Consider the following 15133-nt stretch of genomic DNA (forward strand, 5'->3'; position numbering starts at 1 on the left):
GGAGGGTATATGGGATGGCCTCCTTAGAGGACGTAGTGCAGGCGTTAGCATTGATCCAACAGGAACTGGTGGCATCGCGGGGGGAAACGGCTGCGTTAAAAGATAGGGTGGACAGATTAACCCGTAATCCTTTTGATGCGACGTCGCCTATGGGGCAGCAGATACAGGTAACGGTTCCACCGCCTATCCCTTTGGCCAGTCCCGAGAGATACGCGGGAGACCCGCACAAGATTCAAATTTTTCTTACGCAGGTATTATTACATTTTTCGTGTAAGCCTTCGTCTTTTCCAACTAACCACTCCCGAGTGGCTTTTGCCATCTCGTACTTGGTGGGAGACGCGGCTTCATGGGCGGTTCCTTTGGTCAGGAACAACGATGCGGTCCTGTCGGACTGGGACGCATTTCGAGCCGCGTTTGAGGGAGTGTTTGTTAGACGAACAACCACCTTCAGTACTGACAAGGAGCTAATGTCATCGAGACAAGGAAAAAGCGACTTGGTGACATACCTCACTTCTTTTACTAGGTTAGTTGCAGAGGCGGCTTGGCCTGAAGAAAAGCGTATGTCCTTATTTTATCAAGGGCTGTGTGACGAATTGAAGGATGTAGTGGCGCAGATAGAACCCCAGCCCACCAGTTGCGAGGCGCTCATGAGTTTGGTGTTGCGACTAGACGGTCGCATGTCCGAACGAGGGGGGGATAGACAAAAGGGGAGCGGAACAACCGTTAGGTACACTAGGAGTGAACCCCACCCTGTTGCGCCACCTACGGAACCTATGGAGGTAGGGGCCGTGAGACCCCCTTTATCCAAGACCGAAAGAGAAAGCCGCCGCGCTCTGGGGCTTTGTATGTATTGCGGGAAAGGGGGGCACTTCGTTAGGGAATGCCCGTCCAAACCAAAAAACCCTGGGGTGCCTTATAGAGGCAAGAAAGCCGCGGTATCCACCCTCGTAAGGGAACCAAACCCTGCGGAGGTTGCCTCACCGGAGCTACGCGAGGATACGGTGTGGAGAATACCGTCTCTTGCCAACACGAAGTCTACCGCCACAGAAACCCACATAGTGTTAACGGCGGGTTTAGAAGTAGGGGAACAAGAGCATCAGGTCCTGGTAATGTTGGATTCAGGCGCAACAGGGAACTTCATTGACAGCGGTCTGGTGCGGTTGTTATCCATGGAAGCAGTACCGAGGGATTCCCCGGAGAAGGTGTTAGCCGTGGACGGCGAACCGCTAAAATCCGGAAGGATCACTCTCCACACGGGGGACGTGAAAATGACCCTTAAGGATGGAAATCAACAACACCAGGAAGTCATTGAGTTTAACATCATAGCCGCGCCCCAAAACAAAGTGATCTTAGGGATGCCATGGTTTGTACGCCACAATCCTACGGTGAACTGGCGGGACAAGACTGTACGCTTTTTGTCTACGGGGTGTGCCGAACAATGCCTACAAACGCCCTGCTCACAGGCGATGGCTCTAGCGGGTCCCTTCCGCTTAGCTACAGCCGCTGAACAAGAAGTAGAATTGCCAAGGGAGTATGAGGGGTATGCGGACGTTTTTAACAAAACGCAGGCGGAACAGCTGCCCCCGCATCGACCTTTTGATTGTCGTATCGATCTGATAGACGGGGCAATCATACCTTCTTGTAGGGTGTATGCGTTGTCAGACCCTGAGACGCGTCATCTAAGGGAGTACCTAGACACATATCTTGCTCTGGGATTCATTAGACCATCCCGTTCCCCGGCGGCCTCTCCGCTCTTTTTTATAGCGAAGGCCAATGGGGAATTGAGAGCATGTTGTGATTACAGAATGCTAAATAAAAACACGGTAAAGAACAGATACCCGTTGCCACTAATCAGTGTCCTGCTGGATCAAGTCAAAGATGCAGTAGTATACACGCGCCTAGATCTGAGGGGAGCCTATCATTTAGTACGCGTCAGACAGGGGGATGAGTGGAAAACGGCATTTAAGACGAGGTTTGGTTTGTATGAGTACTTGGTGATGCCATTTGGGCTCTGCAATGCCCCGGCGGCTTTCCAGTTTTTCTTAAACGAAGTACTCAGAGAGTATATGGACATCTTTGTAGTAGTTTACATCGATGATATTTTGATCTACTCCACAGAGGTGGGAGTGCACACAAGACATGTTCGGCTGGTTTTGGAAAAATTGAGGGCTAATCTCTTGTACTGCAAACTCAGCAAGTGCGAGTTTGGGGTATCCACTGTAGAATTCCTGGGGGTAATCCTGACGCCAGAAGGGTTGTGTATGTCGGAAAGAAAGATTCAGGCAATACGAGACTGGCCTCTTCCTCACAATGTCCGAGAGGTACAGTGTTTTTTAGGGTTTTCAAACTATTATCGTAGATTTATACAGGATTATTCCTTAATAGCAGTACCCATTACCAGACTACTACGTAAAGGGGTCCCCTTCCAGTGGACGACTGACGCCACAAAGGCGTTTGAAGCGTTAAAATACCTGTTTACTTCAGATCCCATTTTGAGGCATCCCCAGACAGACCTTCAGTTCATAGTGGAGGCGGACGCGTCCGAGGAAGCCATTGGGGCTGTACTGTCCCAAAGAGATAAAGTCGCAGGGCGGCTGCACCCAGTCGCATACCTATCGAAAAAACTGGACAAAGCAGAGCGCAACTATACGATTGCCGAGAAAGAACTATTGTCCATAAAAAAGGCGTTCCAAGAATGGCGTCATTACCTGTGGGGGGCTCAACATCCAGTACTGGTGTACTCCGACCATCGGAATCTCTTATATATGAAGACGGCGCGTCACTTAACACCGAGACAAATGCGCTGGTCTTTTTTTTTGCCGAATTTGACTTCAGCATTACTTTTAGACCAGGCACGGAGAACCGGAAGGCGGATGCCTTATCGAGACAAAACACAGCAGAAGGGTGTGCAACCCCGGCTCCGCTAGCTATCATCAATCCAGCGAAGGTGGTCTGTGTCGTCAGAGCAGAGGAGTTTCTGGATGAAATAAGAGCTACCCGCTCAGCAGATCTGTGGAAGGAGTGGGGCAGCACGGCCACGGGACTGAGCTTGAAACAGGGGCTGCCTTTTCAGGGACAACGGCTGTTCATCTCGACAAAGGCGCTTAGAATCAGGGCCTTTCAATGGTGTCACGACTCCCCCTTGGCAGGGCATCCCGGAATCCGAAAGACAACGGAGACCGTGTCCAGGCATTTTTGGTGGGATAAGATGCATAAAGACATTCGCCTATGGGTATTGTCCTGTGAAGTATGCGCTAGGAACAAAAGCGACAGAGGGAAAAGGAAAGGAAAATTGCTCCCGTTGCCCACCCCACCACAACCATGGCAGAACATTAGTTTGGACTACATTACCGGACTGCCGAGGGATAGCGGAAATACAGCGATCCTGGTGGTGGTGGATAGCCTAACCAAAATGGGTCATTTCATCCCATGTCACAACCTCCCTACGGCTGGACAGACGGCTCAGCTGTTATTGACTAATGTTGTGCGCCTTCACGGATTGCCCAAGGTGATCGTGTCAGACCGGGGCCCGCAATTCATCGCCAGCTTCTGGAAAACGTGGTGTAGGGCGCTCCGGATGGAATCCGCTACGTCCACCAGTTTTCACCCACAGACAGATGGGCAAACCGAACGCCTAAACCAAACATTAAAACAGTATTTAAGGTGTTACGTATCTCACTCACAGGAGACCTGGGTATCTATGTTGTGGATGGCCGAACTGGCCTACAATGGGGCTTGGCATAGCTCGATTGGGGTTTCTCCCTTTAAAGCCAATTACGGATATGAAGCAAGAACATTACCGGTAACTATACCTGAGGACTTGGGGAATCAACCAGCAGTCCAGGCCAGGCTGAGGGACTTGCATAGCCTACACAAACACATACAGGAGGCTTTGCAGGCGGCTAAACGGAGGTATAAGATGTGGGAGGATCGGAAACGGAGTTCGAGTCCAACGTACGAAGTGGGCGATCGCGTTTGGCTGTCTACACGGTACATCAGATTTAAGCTCCGTAGTGTTTTCCACCTGAGGTTCATTGGCCCTTACCAAATAGTGAGAAGAATCAATCCGGTGGCTTACAAACTTAAACTGCCGGGGTCTTTGAGGATCTACCCCGTTTTTCATTGCAGTTTGTTGAAGCCTGCGAGGACAGCTTCTAGGAGAGCCCCACCTCCGATATGGGTGGATGGGGGATTGGAATACCAGGTGAGAGGCATCCGCGACGCCCGCTATCGACAGGGCAAGTTGTGGTTCTTGGTTTCCTGGAAGGGATACTCGGCGGAGGAGGATTCTTGGGAGCCCTCCGAGGCGGTACACGCCCCGGCGGCGATGCGGAGATTCTATGAGACCCATCCAGGGAAACCTGGCTCTAGGAGGCGCTTGGGGAGGGGACCTACTGTGAGGAAACGGGCCCTGAGGCGCCTACCTAGCATCTAAAACTACAAGTCCCAGCAACCCTGGAACCAGGAAATGGGCGTACTTATAAGGACGTCACGCACGTCAGAAGACGTGCGTTATTCTGAATCAGAGGAACCTGTTCGTCGATTGGAGTTGGTGTTCCAGGCGAGCAGAGGTTTTCGGCAGCACCGAAGGAGACATTCCCAAAGTTCCGCGTCCCCGTCCCTCGGAGCTTGGCGACCAGGCGGGGAGCGGCTGGGACACTGTGGCGTACACCGAGGAGGCAGGTGAGAAGTGGCGGTGTTCGGCTGAGCACGCTACTGTCTACCCGTGCGGACCTCGTATCCCCGCATTTTCCCTTCACAGACTAAACGGCTCGGATGAGCCTGACTATTCCGCGCTGAAAGAGCGCCTCCCAGTTTCAGGGCTCACGGAAGAGCTTTGACCGCGCTCGAAGGAGCGAGCGGTCGAATTCCGCGCCGAAAGAGCGCACCCAGGTTCAAAGCTTGTTCTAGAGCAAGGTCGTGACTAACCGCGCTGAAAGAGCGCATTCCCATTGTCAGAGGGAGTATAGGCTGTACTGATCACACGTTATTGCAATGTTTGCTTTAGTGAGACCGAAGGAGAGTAGAATGTGCTGATTACATGTTCTGTTCGCAGTATTGCCTTAGTGAGATCGAATGAGAGTAGAATGTAAGGGTTACACGTTATGTTTGCAGTATTGCTTTAGTGAGACCGGATGAGAGTAGAATGTACTGATGATAGACTGGTCTTGTGTTTTGTCATTTCAGAACCTAAATCCCTGCTGACCCCTTCCCCTATCCTTCCCTCGCCTGATCCCCTCTGGGCTCTGTAACCTTTGGTTGGAGTCCGGGGAGATCGGGAGGTGGACCCCTATATCATCATCCGGATCCTGAGGAGTTCTGAAGCGTGACACCTTGCGCACAAAAATCGCGGTAGGGGATGGTAATTCTCATTCACCAACTTACGGTTGGTGAGTTGCGTGCAAGAAAAAACTCCACCACGCGTCGGTTGGCCAAAAGGGTGCCAACGCAGCAGAATTTATTGCCCCCCCCCCCTACTTTACACAGGATTCCCACACCTGCAGATTTTGAAATTACAGAATCCCAGTATTGGTTTGGATATGATTTAAGCTATCCTGGGGAGGAGGTGGGTGTCCAGGAGGAAGACTACATGAGGCTCTAGTTTGAGACTGCAACTCAATACTTGTCATTTTTTTAGGGAAATCAGGCCCTTGATATTTAGGGATAATAATTGTAACGTTGATAATGTGTAGAGTAGCTCATATGTTGGACATCCACTCTTTCAGTCAGCCTCTGACTGCCCTTCCAGTCCCTCTCTTTTCCCCTCCCCTTTAATCCTAAAACTAGCAAACAAAAACTAAAAAATACAACCATGTTAATGTGGCCTAACTGAAAATCTTTACCTAACGTTAACATGCTGACTGTATGCTAGCCGGCAGGGGGTATGTCCCATACTCATAGGGACATGGAGAGTGTAGGTGTGTGGTGCTGGTACAGGTTTTTGCCATTGATCGAGTGTTAGAGAAATACAAAAGAATGCACATGTGCTCATATTCAGCCCCTGCCCTGTTACCATTACAGGTGTTAATGTTTTTTTTCCATCCAATTTTCATCATATCTTCTTTGTTGTGCTGTGATGCCAAGTCGGGAAGCACCAGCTTTCTCCCTCCCATGGTTCTCAGATGCTGGATTACTTTGCCTTTCCTTTCTCATTTCTTAAGAGTCAGGGCTCTACTAGTTCCTCGCTTTCTAAGAACCATCTGCTACTCTGGTTGCAGTTCTAGCTTACTCTATGTTGCGTCTGTGCCAGCCAACTCCAGCTCTTCTTTGTTGATACCCAGGAAGTCTTTGACTGAAGTCAATGGTCGTGTTGCTTATTGTTTGCTTTCAAGTAAACATTAAGCAGAAGGGATGGCCCCACTGGTGCAAGATACCTGAAGAATGGCGTGACAAGCTAGAAGTCTCTTCACTTTTGTTTTGTAATGGTGCAGAGTTCTTGGTACAAATAGAGTTTGCATCCCCTGAAGTCCAGAGTCTCTTTCTCCCTCACTTATATATTTATATTTCTCCTAATTAATTCTTTCTTCTCAAAAAAGTGGATCCTGCTGAGAATGTCGGAGGAGGTCTTTGCGGTCTTGCTTTACGACTCGGAGTGTGTGGTCCATGGTGATCAAATGAATAAATGACCAACTTTTAAAGGGCAAACAAATACTCAAGGGCGTCAAGGCGTTATATTGGTTCCACTGCCGGGAGGGCCCTCTATAAGAAACAGTTACAAGGCAAATCGCCAGGTCTTCAAACACTTACAAAAAGAAATTTGTGACTCAAGACAGGAGACTGGTATGGGGAGAGAGTTTCTGAGCTCAGAGGCCGCTACAGCTAAAGCTCTTCCTCCCCATCTTGCCCCCCTGAACCTGGGGATAACCAGCCGATTTATATCGGCAGAAAGCAGCTGTCTAGTTGGGACATAACATTGTAAGTTTTGAAGTGTCTCGTGAACAATGCATAGGGCCTTAAACGTGATTCTTTTCTCTGCTGGGAGCTGCCTCTCGGAGGTCCCAGATGTCCTGATGGATCTCATGCACAAAACCTTTATTTCATTTAACAAGTTTTATATAGCACTGGCCTGACCCGAGGGTATCAGAGCACTTTACAACAGTCACGTTGCAGAAAATCACAATAATACATTAATATTATAGATCATGAACGGAGAGTTCCAATTCGTAGCGTAACCATGAGGCGCTGAGGTCTTGGAAAGTTGATGTCATGGGCAGAGCTCCACTTTCAGGGAGGAGTGTCGAGAACGGGGTCAGGGCCGAGGCGGTGGTGGAAGTCTTGAGGACACAGAGTCGAAGCGGTGCGAGGTGCCTGCTTCAGCGCTCCAGTGGCTCCTAACGGTTCACTAGGGAAAGATCAAGGAACAGGACTTTAAGCTGTCTTCTGAATTTCGCAAAAGTGGGGATAGTTCTGATGTGAGGGGGAATAGAGTTCCAGATTTTGGGCGTGTTCCCACCGAAGGACCGGGCCACGGTTTTTTGTTTGCGTGTTTTTAGCGGGATGAGTAGAAGAGTGTTTGAACTCCTGAGGTTCCTGCTCTGACCGGCTTTTTTGAGTTTGGAAGCCAGATATTCCGGTTTGCAGGTGTGCAAGGCTTTGTGCATGAGGCAGGCTGTTCTGAAGCTCGCCCGCATTTCAACTGGGAGCCAATTTAGTTCTCCGAGTGCAGGTGAAATGTGATCAAATTTCTTGATTCCGGTGACCATTCAGGCTGCCGCATTGAGAGTTGTTTTGAGGAGAGCAAGATGTGATTTAGCTATTCCTGAGAGAACTGCATTCCCATAGTCTAGTCTTGACAACACCAATGCTTAGGTGGCTTGTTTGAGGTCCTTGAGCGGGATGAAAGGTTTTATTTTGTTCTGTAGCTTCAGGATAAGGAAGGCGCTCTTAGCTGAGTTCTTATGTCTAATGTGTTTGGTCATGTCCAGTTTCGGGTCTAGCGTGATACCTAGTGATTTTACAGAGTCGCCCAGGGTGAGGTTCCCGTTGAGCGCATCGATAGCTTTTAGCCATTCTGCAATTTAAGTGTTCTCTTCTTTGTTCGAGATGAGGAGTATTTCTATTTTGTCTTGATTACGTTTTAGGTGGTTACTTGACAGCCAGTGTTGGACTTCTCTTAGTGTGTCGTTGAGTCTTTGAATGTCCTCGATGGAGGAGGTTTCCAAGTAGATGTGTGTATTGTCTGCATACAGATGGAAGGGAATGTTGGCTTTTTTGAGTTGGGCGGTGAGGAGTTTCATGTAGATGTTGAAAAGTTGCGGGGAGAGCACTGAACCTTGGGGGACTCCCCTGCTGACTGGGTGTAGGTCGGACACAAAGTTTTTGATTTTAATTCTTTGGGTGTGGTTGTGTAGGAAGGAGGAGAACCAGTGTAGGACCACCTCCTCGAGTCCTGCCCTTTCTTGAAGAACCTTAATGAGAAGTTTGTGATCGACCGTGTCGAAAGCTGCCGATAGATCTACGAGAATGGAGGCGGCAGCATTGGTCCGAATGAAGTGATTTGTGGATATCATCAATGACGTTGAGGATCGCGGTTTCAGTGCTGCAGCCTTTTCTGGAGCCTGACTGGTGGGAATCAAGGAGGTTGATGCTATCCATGTGTTGGGTTAGTTGTAGGAGCACACATATTTCCAGGATTTTGGATAGAAGAGGTAGGTTAGAGACAGGTCTGAAGTTAATCAGGTCCTTTATGTCAAAGCCAGGTTTTTTCAGCAGTGGCGTGACTTATCCAACTTTGAGGCAGTCTAGAACGACTACGCTTCTCAGGGAGCGGTTTATGATCTTGTACCAGAGCAGGGCTAGGGAGAGTTTCAGCTTTTTGGTCAGTTGTGGGGGTAAAGGATCTAGGACGTGAGGTGAGGGATTGGAGGTGGAGATCAGTTTGACTATCTCTGCTTCCTGAATGGGGTGGAAGAATATCCAGGGTTTGAATGTGTTATCATTCGCCCTAGGGGTGATGCTCTTGATTGGGGGGGTGCTATTGGTGTCCAGTGAGAGCTCGATCTTGGTGGTCTTGTCATTAAAGAAGTTGGTGAAGTTGTCGCACAGTTCTTTGGAAGCCAGCACTGAGGACGTAGCGGGCTTGGAGTTTTGTTGCCTGATGATGTTAAAGAGCTACTCGGGTCTGTTGTTTGCGCTGTCTAGTGCGGTGCAGAAAAACGTGTTTTTGTTTATGTGTTTGCTGTACTTTCAGCAAACTGCTCTGATTTGCTCGCGGGGGATAACGATAGGATTGTTCCTCCAGCGTCTTTCTGTGGCTCTTAGTTGTCTCCTTTCGGAGTTGATCTCAGTGTTAAACCATGATCTGAAGGGAGTGTTCCTGCTTTTTTTTCATTTCAGGGGGGCTAGTTGATCAAGAATGGCCAACATATTTGAGTTGTAGAGCGAGGTGAGTTCCGATGTGGTGAGGTGATCATTGGCGCTGGGGAGGATCGATCTTATTCTTTCTTCTAGGACAGCAAGGGGAATCTGGGTTAGATTTCTAGACCATTTGGGGGGGGGGGGTAGGTCTTGCAAGGGTGGCTGGGATAGCACTTTTTGGTTGATGTGGAATAAGATGATGTGGTGGTCTGACCAGTCCACGGGGAGGATGTGGTCGATCGTAACCGTCTCGTTGCGCAATAATGGCATCCAAGGTTGCTCCTTTATTGTGCGTTTCCTCTGAGCAGTGTTGGGATAAATTGTTGTCACGAAGATTGTTTGGGGTTTGAATTAGAGAGTTGTTCACTTCATTCTACCATAGGTTGAGGTCACCAAGAATTAAGTTGCTAGAGTCTCCGAGTGAGCAGTGGGCAATAAAGTCGGAAAAGTGTTCCCTGAATGCGGAGGTGTTGCCTGTCGGGGTGATAAAGAAGATGGCAGAGTATTGCTCTATTATCTTTTGTCTTGATGTTTGCAGTAAGACATTCAATGGTGCTGTACTTGAAGGTGTCCATTTCCACGATGGTAATGTTGTTCTTGTGTACGATAGCTACACCCCCACCTCATTGATCTTTTGTGCCTTTGTTGATAATAGTAAAGCCTGGGGGCACAAGCATATGCACGCTTGGTGAGAACTCATTTAGCCAAATCTCAGTGATGAACGCAATGTCTGTGTCATGTGAGAGGATAGCTTCTGCTCGTTCTGTTGCATGCTTGGAGGCTGATCTGCAGTTTATGAGCATGCAGTTGGTGGAAGACCCCTCTTTGCTGTGGTTCTTTCCAGGGGGGCCCTAGGTATGGTGGTCAGGGGTCTTGGGGGTTTAGGGAGGGGGTAATCTCTTCCAAATTCTGTGATCACTTGGATCTTGGGGAGGCTGTGAGGGGAGCGTCGTACGTTGAAGCTAGATCAGCCACTTCTTCTGAGGACATTGCGGCTTTGGTTCTTACGGGTCTCTGTGTAAGGATCTCTGTATCGGTTCTTACGGGTCTCTGTATCAGGATCGCAAGGGTGGTAGAGGTCCCTGTAGGGCGCGTTAGTTGGGTGGAGTTGGTCGGAGTGGGAGTCCTGGGAGGGGATTGCCTGAGCTTTCGGGCCCTGTCGAGGTTAGTTAAGATTGCGCTTAGGCCCAGGAATATCGTTTCTAGCTGGCTTTCTAGTAGGGCGAGACGGTGCGCCATGTTTTCCGGGGCGGGTGAGAGGGAGTCTTGGGTAGGGTCGTCCCGTGAGATGGTGGGATTGTCAGTGTTATGATGTCTATTACTGCTTGTGTTGTATGTGATGCCTCTGTTTGGGACCCTGGGCAAGGGGTGCAGTGGGTCGTGTCGTGGTTTCATCCTCTTGTTGCCTACGGGTAGGGTAATGTAGTTAGTGGTCTGTGCTTGCAGGGCAGGGTCATTCCTGGCTTAATGGTGGAGGTGATTCGGGGGGGGGGGAGCCTGAGGTTGACGTTCGTCGGGGAGTTGGAGATCGTGATTCGTGGGGTCGGAGGTGCGGGTGGTGACTCGAGAAGGGAAGATAGTGGTTCTGGCAAAGGGCACAGGTATGGTTGTTCGACTCTCCTGGTGAGACAGGTTGACCAGGGGTAAGTAATGGATCAGGGAAGTTCGGAGAGTGTGCAAGTGGGCGTTTCGTAGTGAGGGGAAGAGGGAGTCGAAGGCCTCTAGGTTCTCATCGTTTGCTTGTATCCGGACTGTGCCGTCGAGTAGATGGTCACAGACGTGTGCCCTCTCCGTGTTGAGCGGTTAGTGGGTGAGGTCGTCAGTTTGCAGCTATGCGGAGTAATCGTCGTTTTGGAGATGTGAAGTTGCGTTCTGAACGTGGCGTTCCAGTTATCGGGTCTTTCTGTGTAGAAGATGAGATCCATCTTTATCTGCCCTTTGGAGGAGCAGTGATATATGTTCGCTAATAGTGTTTCTGGATGCTGTCTAATCAATCTATGTTTGAAGTTTCTTTTCGCTTTAAGTGAGAGGTTGGGAGGGAAACAATTATGTCTTATTGTTCCATTCCCCAAATGCAAATGTTGTTTTGATACCTGCGGTTTTCCAAACCTTCTTGCTTCGCCTGCATTTCAATATTTTGATCTTTGAATAGGCATACGCAGCCCCAAAGGCGATTGTGTTCCTCAGCTCTCATCAGTTAGGCACTCCAGACCATTCACCCAGTCCCTCAGTTGCACCAGTTCTCCTTCCAGCTCCCGGATACAGGTTTTTATGTGAATACTTCAGCCTACCCCTGAATGTATTTCAGACAAGTAGTGGGCTGTTAGCCTTGGGTTATTTGGGGGTGGTGCTTTTCACTTCGTTTGTAGGGGTCCAGCCGTTCACTTTCTTCAAGGGCTCCTGCATCTTTACTTGAGGCCACGTGGGGTCGCATGTGACCACATATTTGGAATCGAATGTTCCTTGCGGGTCAGTCTCCACACCATTCTGAGGCCCTCTGGCTCCTAGCAGATAGATATTATTGAAGCTTGGTGGTTCCTCTCCCAGGATTTCTCTGTAAGCTAAATTTCTTCTGTCTGTGGTCTGTTAGGGTGGGCAGCAGTCCTGAGTGTTTATTTTCAGCCAATGCTATACCCCCACTCCCTCCAAGGAGGGACCCACCTCCCAAAGCTTCCACCAGACAGGGGTCCCTGCACCCGGTCTACATCTGTCTCGGGGTGCATGGGAGTCATTCAATTGACAAGGACCTCCCACTGGCCAACTGCTCCTCAGCTTCACTGTCATATGTCTTGTGCCCAACACTACCAGCTGCAAAGGCCTCTCTTCACTTCTTGTGGGTGCCCCTACGGCCTCCCACTGACATCTAAAGGAGCAGGCCTCACTGTTTACTGCTTCACTTATTGACTTGTGAGGAGGAGGGAGGTTAGTTTTCTCTGGGAGGTGCCCACCTAGTCATGCCCCTGTGACTCACCCGCTAACTAGATCTGCTCCTTCCTCACTGGCCGAACGCAGAGAGTTAGACTTCTGCTGTTCAACTCAGAACCCAGAGATCACCTGTGCAGTGCCTCAGGGATCCTCCCTGAGCTCCACTCTCTTCAACATCTACATGGCCCCACTTGCAGCCATCATCAGAAGCCACGGACTCAACATCGTCCTAGATAACACTCAGCTGATTATCTCCATCACAGACGTACCCACAGTCGCCAAGAGCAACTTCCACAACAGGATGAAGGCAGTCGCCATCTGGATAAAGGACAGCTGCCTCAAGCTTAGCTCAAACAAGACCGACGTCCTCATCCTGGGCTCCTCCCCCTCTGCCTGTGACATCTCCTAGTGGCCCGCAGCGCTCAGAAGCCCCTCTCCCACATACCCACGAAACCTCAGCATCATCCTGGACTCCTCGCTTTCAATGAACTGCCATCACCCAAGAGAAACCTCCGAACCGCAGAGCTCGCCCTCGCCAAAACCCCTCGAATCTGCAGAGCCAGGAAAGGTGGAAGAACCTTCACCTACATCGCAGCAAAGACCTGGAACGAGCTCCCTATTGACATCAGGAAGACGCTCAAGACCTGGCTCTTCGACTGAACGGAGCTGCACTAACCCTCCCCCCCCCGCCCCACCTTGGGACCCTCACGGTTGTGTAGAGCGCTTACAATCCGCTGATTGAGTGAATCATCATGACAAGACACACCCGTGCACTTGGAAAGCTATGTATTACAGATTGATGTTGTTTATTGTGTATACAGTATATCACTCTTCTGTTATTAAATATTTACATCCGCCCAACAATGCAGGGGAGAATGAAAAGGACTAGTTTTTGACTGATAAATAAATGCACAGAAGATGTAGAATGTACCAACATTCATGTTGTATAATAGGCCAGTTCAACTAACAGTAAAGGCCCATAGTATGATCAGCAAGGTTAACCAACACAGTGAACAATGAATGTTTTTCATGAAAAGTTAGACAACACCATAAATATACAGCAACTCTTAGTCCACACTGACACTGCCTAAGGGAGGGGAGTAGCAAAAATAAAGAGAGACGTAAACTGTCTCTTGACCCTTTATCCTGGGACATATGGAGGAGTGTAAGTTTAAGAGGATTTGTTTGAGCAGTGGTGATGCCATAATAAAGGTAGCAGGCATTCGGCAATAGACAACACAGGTGCACCAATAAATGCTGAATTACAATTAACTGCCAGAAATTCACCCATGTATGCCAGGTAGCTGACTGATCACAGCCACTCTTAGTCCTTAAATGGAAGGGTGAAGCACAAGTCATTATGGTCAGACATCTTGCCAAATCAGGGCCAAAAAGATCAGCATTTTAAAAGCACAGACGTGCAGTGAACCAATTCATGCTGGGCTGTAGAAGTATATTACCTGAATGTTGCAACCAGAAAGAGGGTGCATGATTGTTCAAGTACTACTCAAAAAAGGGGCTTGATGAACATCCGCCTAGCTCCCCCCAAAAAATCCCTAAGAACATACTCTGGGTGAAAAATGCAACATATGCATACAAAAGAACACTCAGCGCCAAAGACTCTGAGGCAAAGGACTGGCAAGACATCACTTTACATCCAGAGGGAACTAGGATCGCGATTGGACAAAACAGTTTAATACAGATGAATACCAGTGTTTTTAGAGGGGTATGGGGCACTCAGGACCTCTGCAATGATAAGGAAATCCAACAATCATAATGAACGCAGTCACAAAGAATTAGTTTGAGCCTATTCATAAGGCTGTGTTATGGAAATATCTTCCTGGGGAAAAAATAGCATAATAGAAGGGTAATGGCCTTAAAAGTAAACACACAAAAATGTGCTCATACCAATGCTTTCTCTGTTTTACCCCATTTTATGTTTTTTTAATATATATTGCCCTTGGCACATAACCTTAACTTGGAGTCTTCCTGTTCCATTCTTTTTGGAACTATATATGCATGTTTCCTTATTAACCTAATAAGTAAAACCTATTGAGACATTGTATCTGTTACACTTAAAAGTAAACATGCATTGGCAAAGCCAATAGTTCTCACCTTCCATAGAGTTATTGGTCTTATCAATGCGTTTTTAGCCATGTTGTACAGCAGCAAGGCTGCTGTGCAGCATGGACCAAAGTTTAAAAAAAAAAGAAAATTCCCAAGTGTGGCCAGCGCTGTCCATGTTATAACTATTTTTTTTTAATTGCTGCCAGGGAAGGAGGAAACACGCCGTTAGGACTTGGGGGGGGGGGGGGCGCCAACATGGACAATAGCGGGTGTAGGGAAAAGTGAGATGAAGCGGCAGGCACTTGTGCCCTAGTGCTTTTCTTTTGTGCAGGGAGGGCTGGAAGGCAACAGGAGGGAGGCAAGTGGGTGGGGGGCAACACAGACAACTGAGGGCGTGAGGAAGAGGCGGAGGGCAAACTGGTGACAATGGAGGGTGATGGTAAGGTGTTTGGGCCAATCAGACGCAAAACGGCGGGAGGAAAGGCCTGGGAGCACGCAGATGGAAAAAGGTGGGAGGGACTAGAGCAGATGGACAGCGGAGGTTAGGCGAGTGGGAGTAACAAGGAGTGCGGGCACGAGGGAGAAAGCTCAAAAAGACACTCTTGTAGACTGCTTAAAAACAAATACAAACATTAAAAAAGGAGCAGTGGAATTACACGAATAAGGAGTCTATGATCCAAGGTTGAGACAAACACATGAAGAGGAAAATCATTTTATACTCTTACACAAACTTCTTTTTTTGAAAATTTTATTTTCCACATTTCTATATTCAAAACTCTTTAAT

The sequence above is a fragment of the Triturus cristatus genome, chromosome 9, assembly GCF_964204655.1.
Source record: "Triturus cristatus chromosome 9, aTriCri1.1, whole genome shotgun sequence".
Taxonomy (NCBI): Eukaryota; Metazoa; Chordata; class Amphibia; order Caudata; family Salamandridae; genus Triturus; species Triturus cristatus.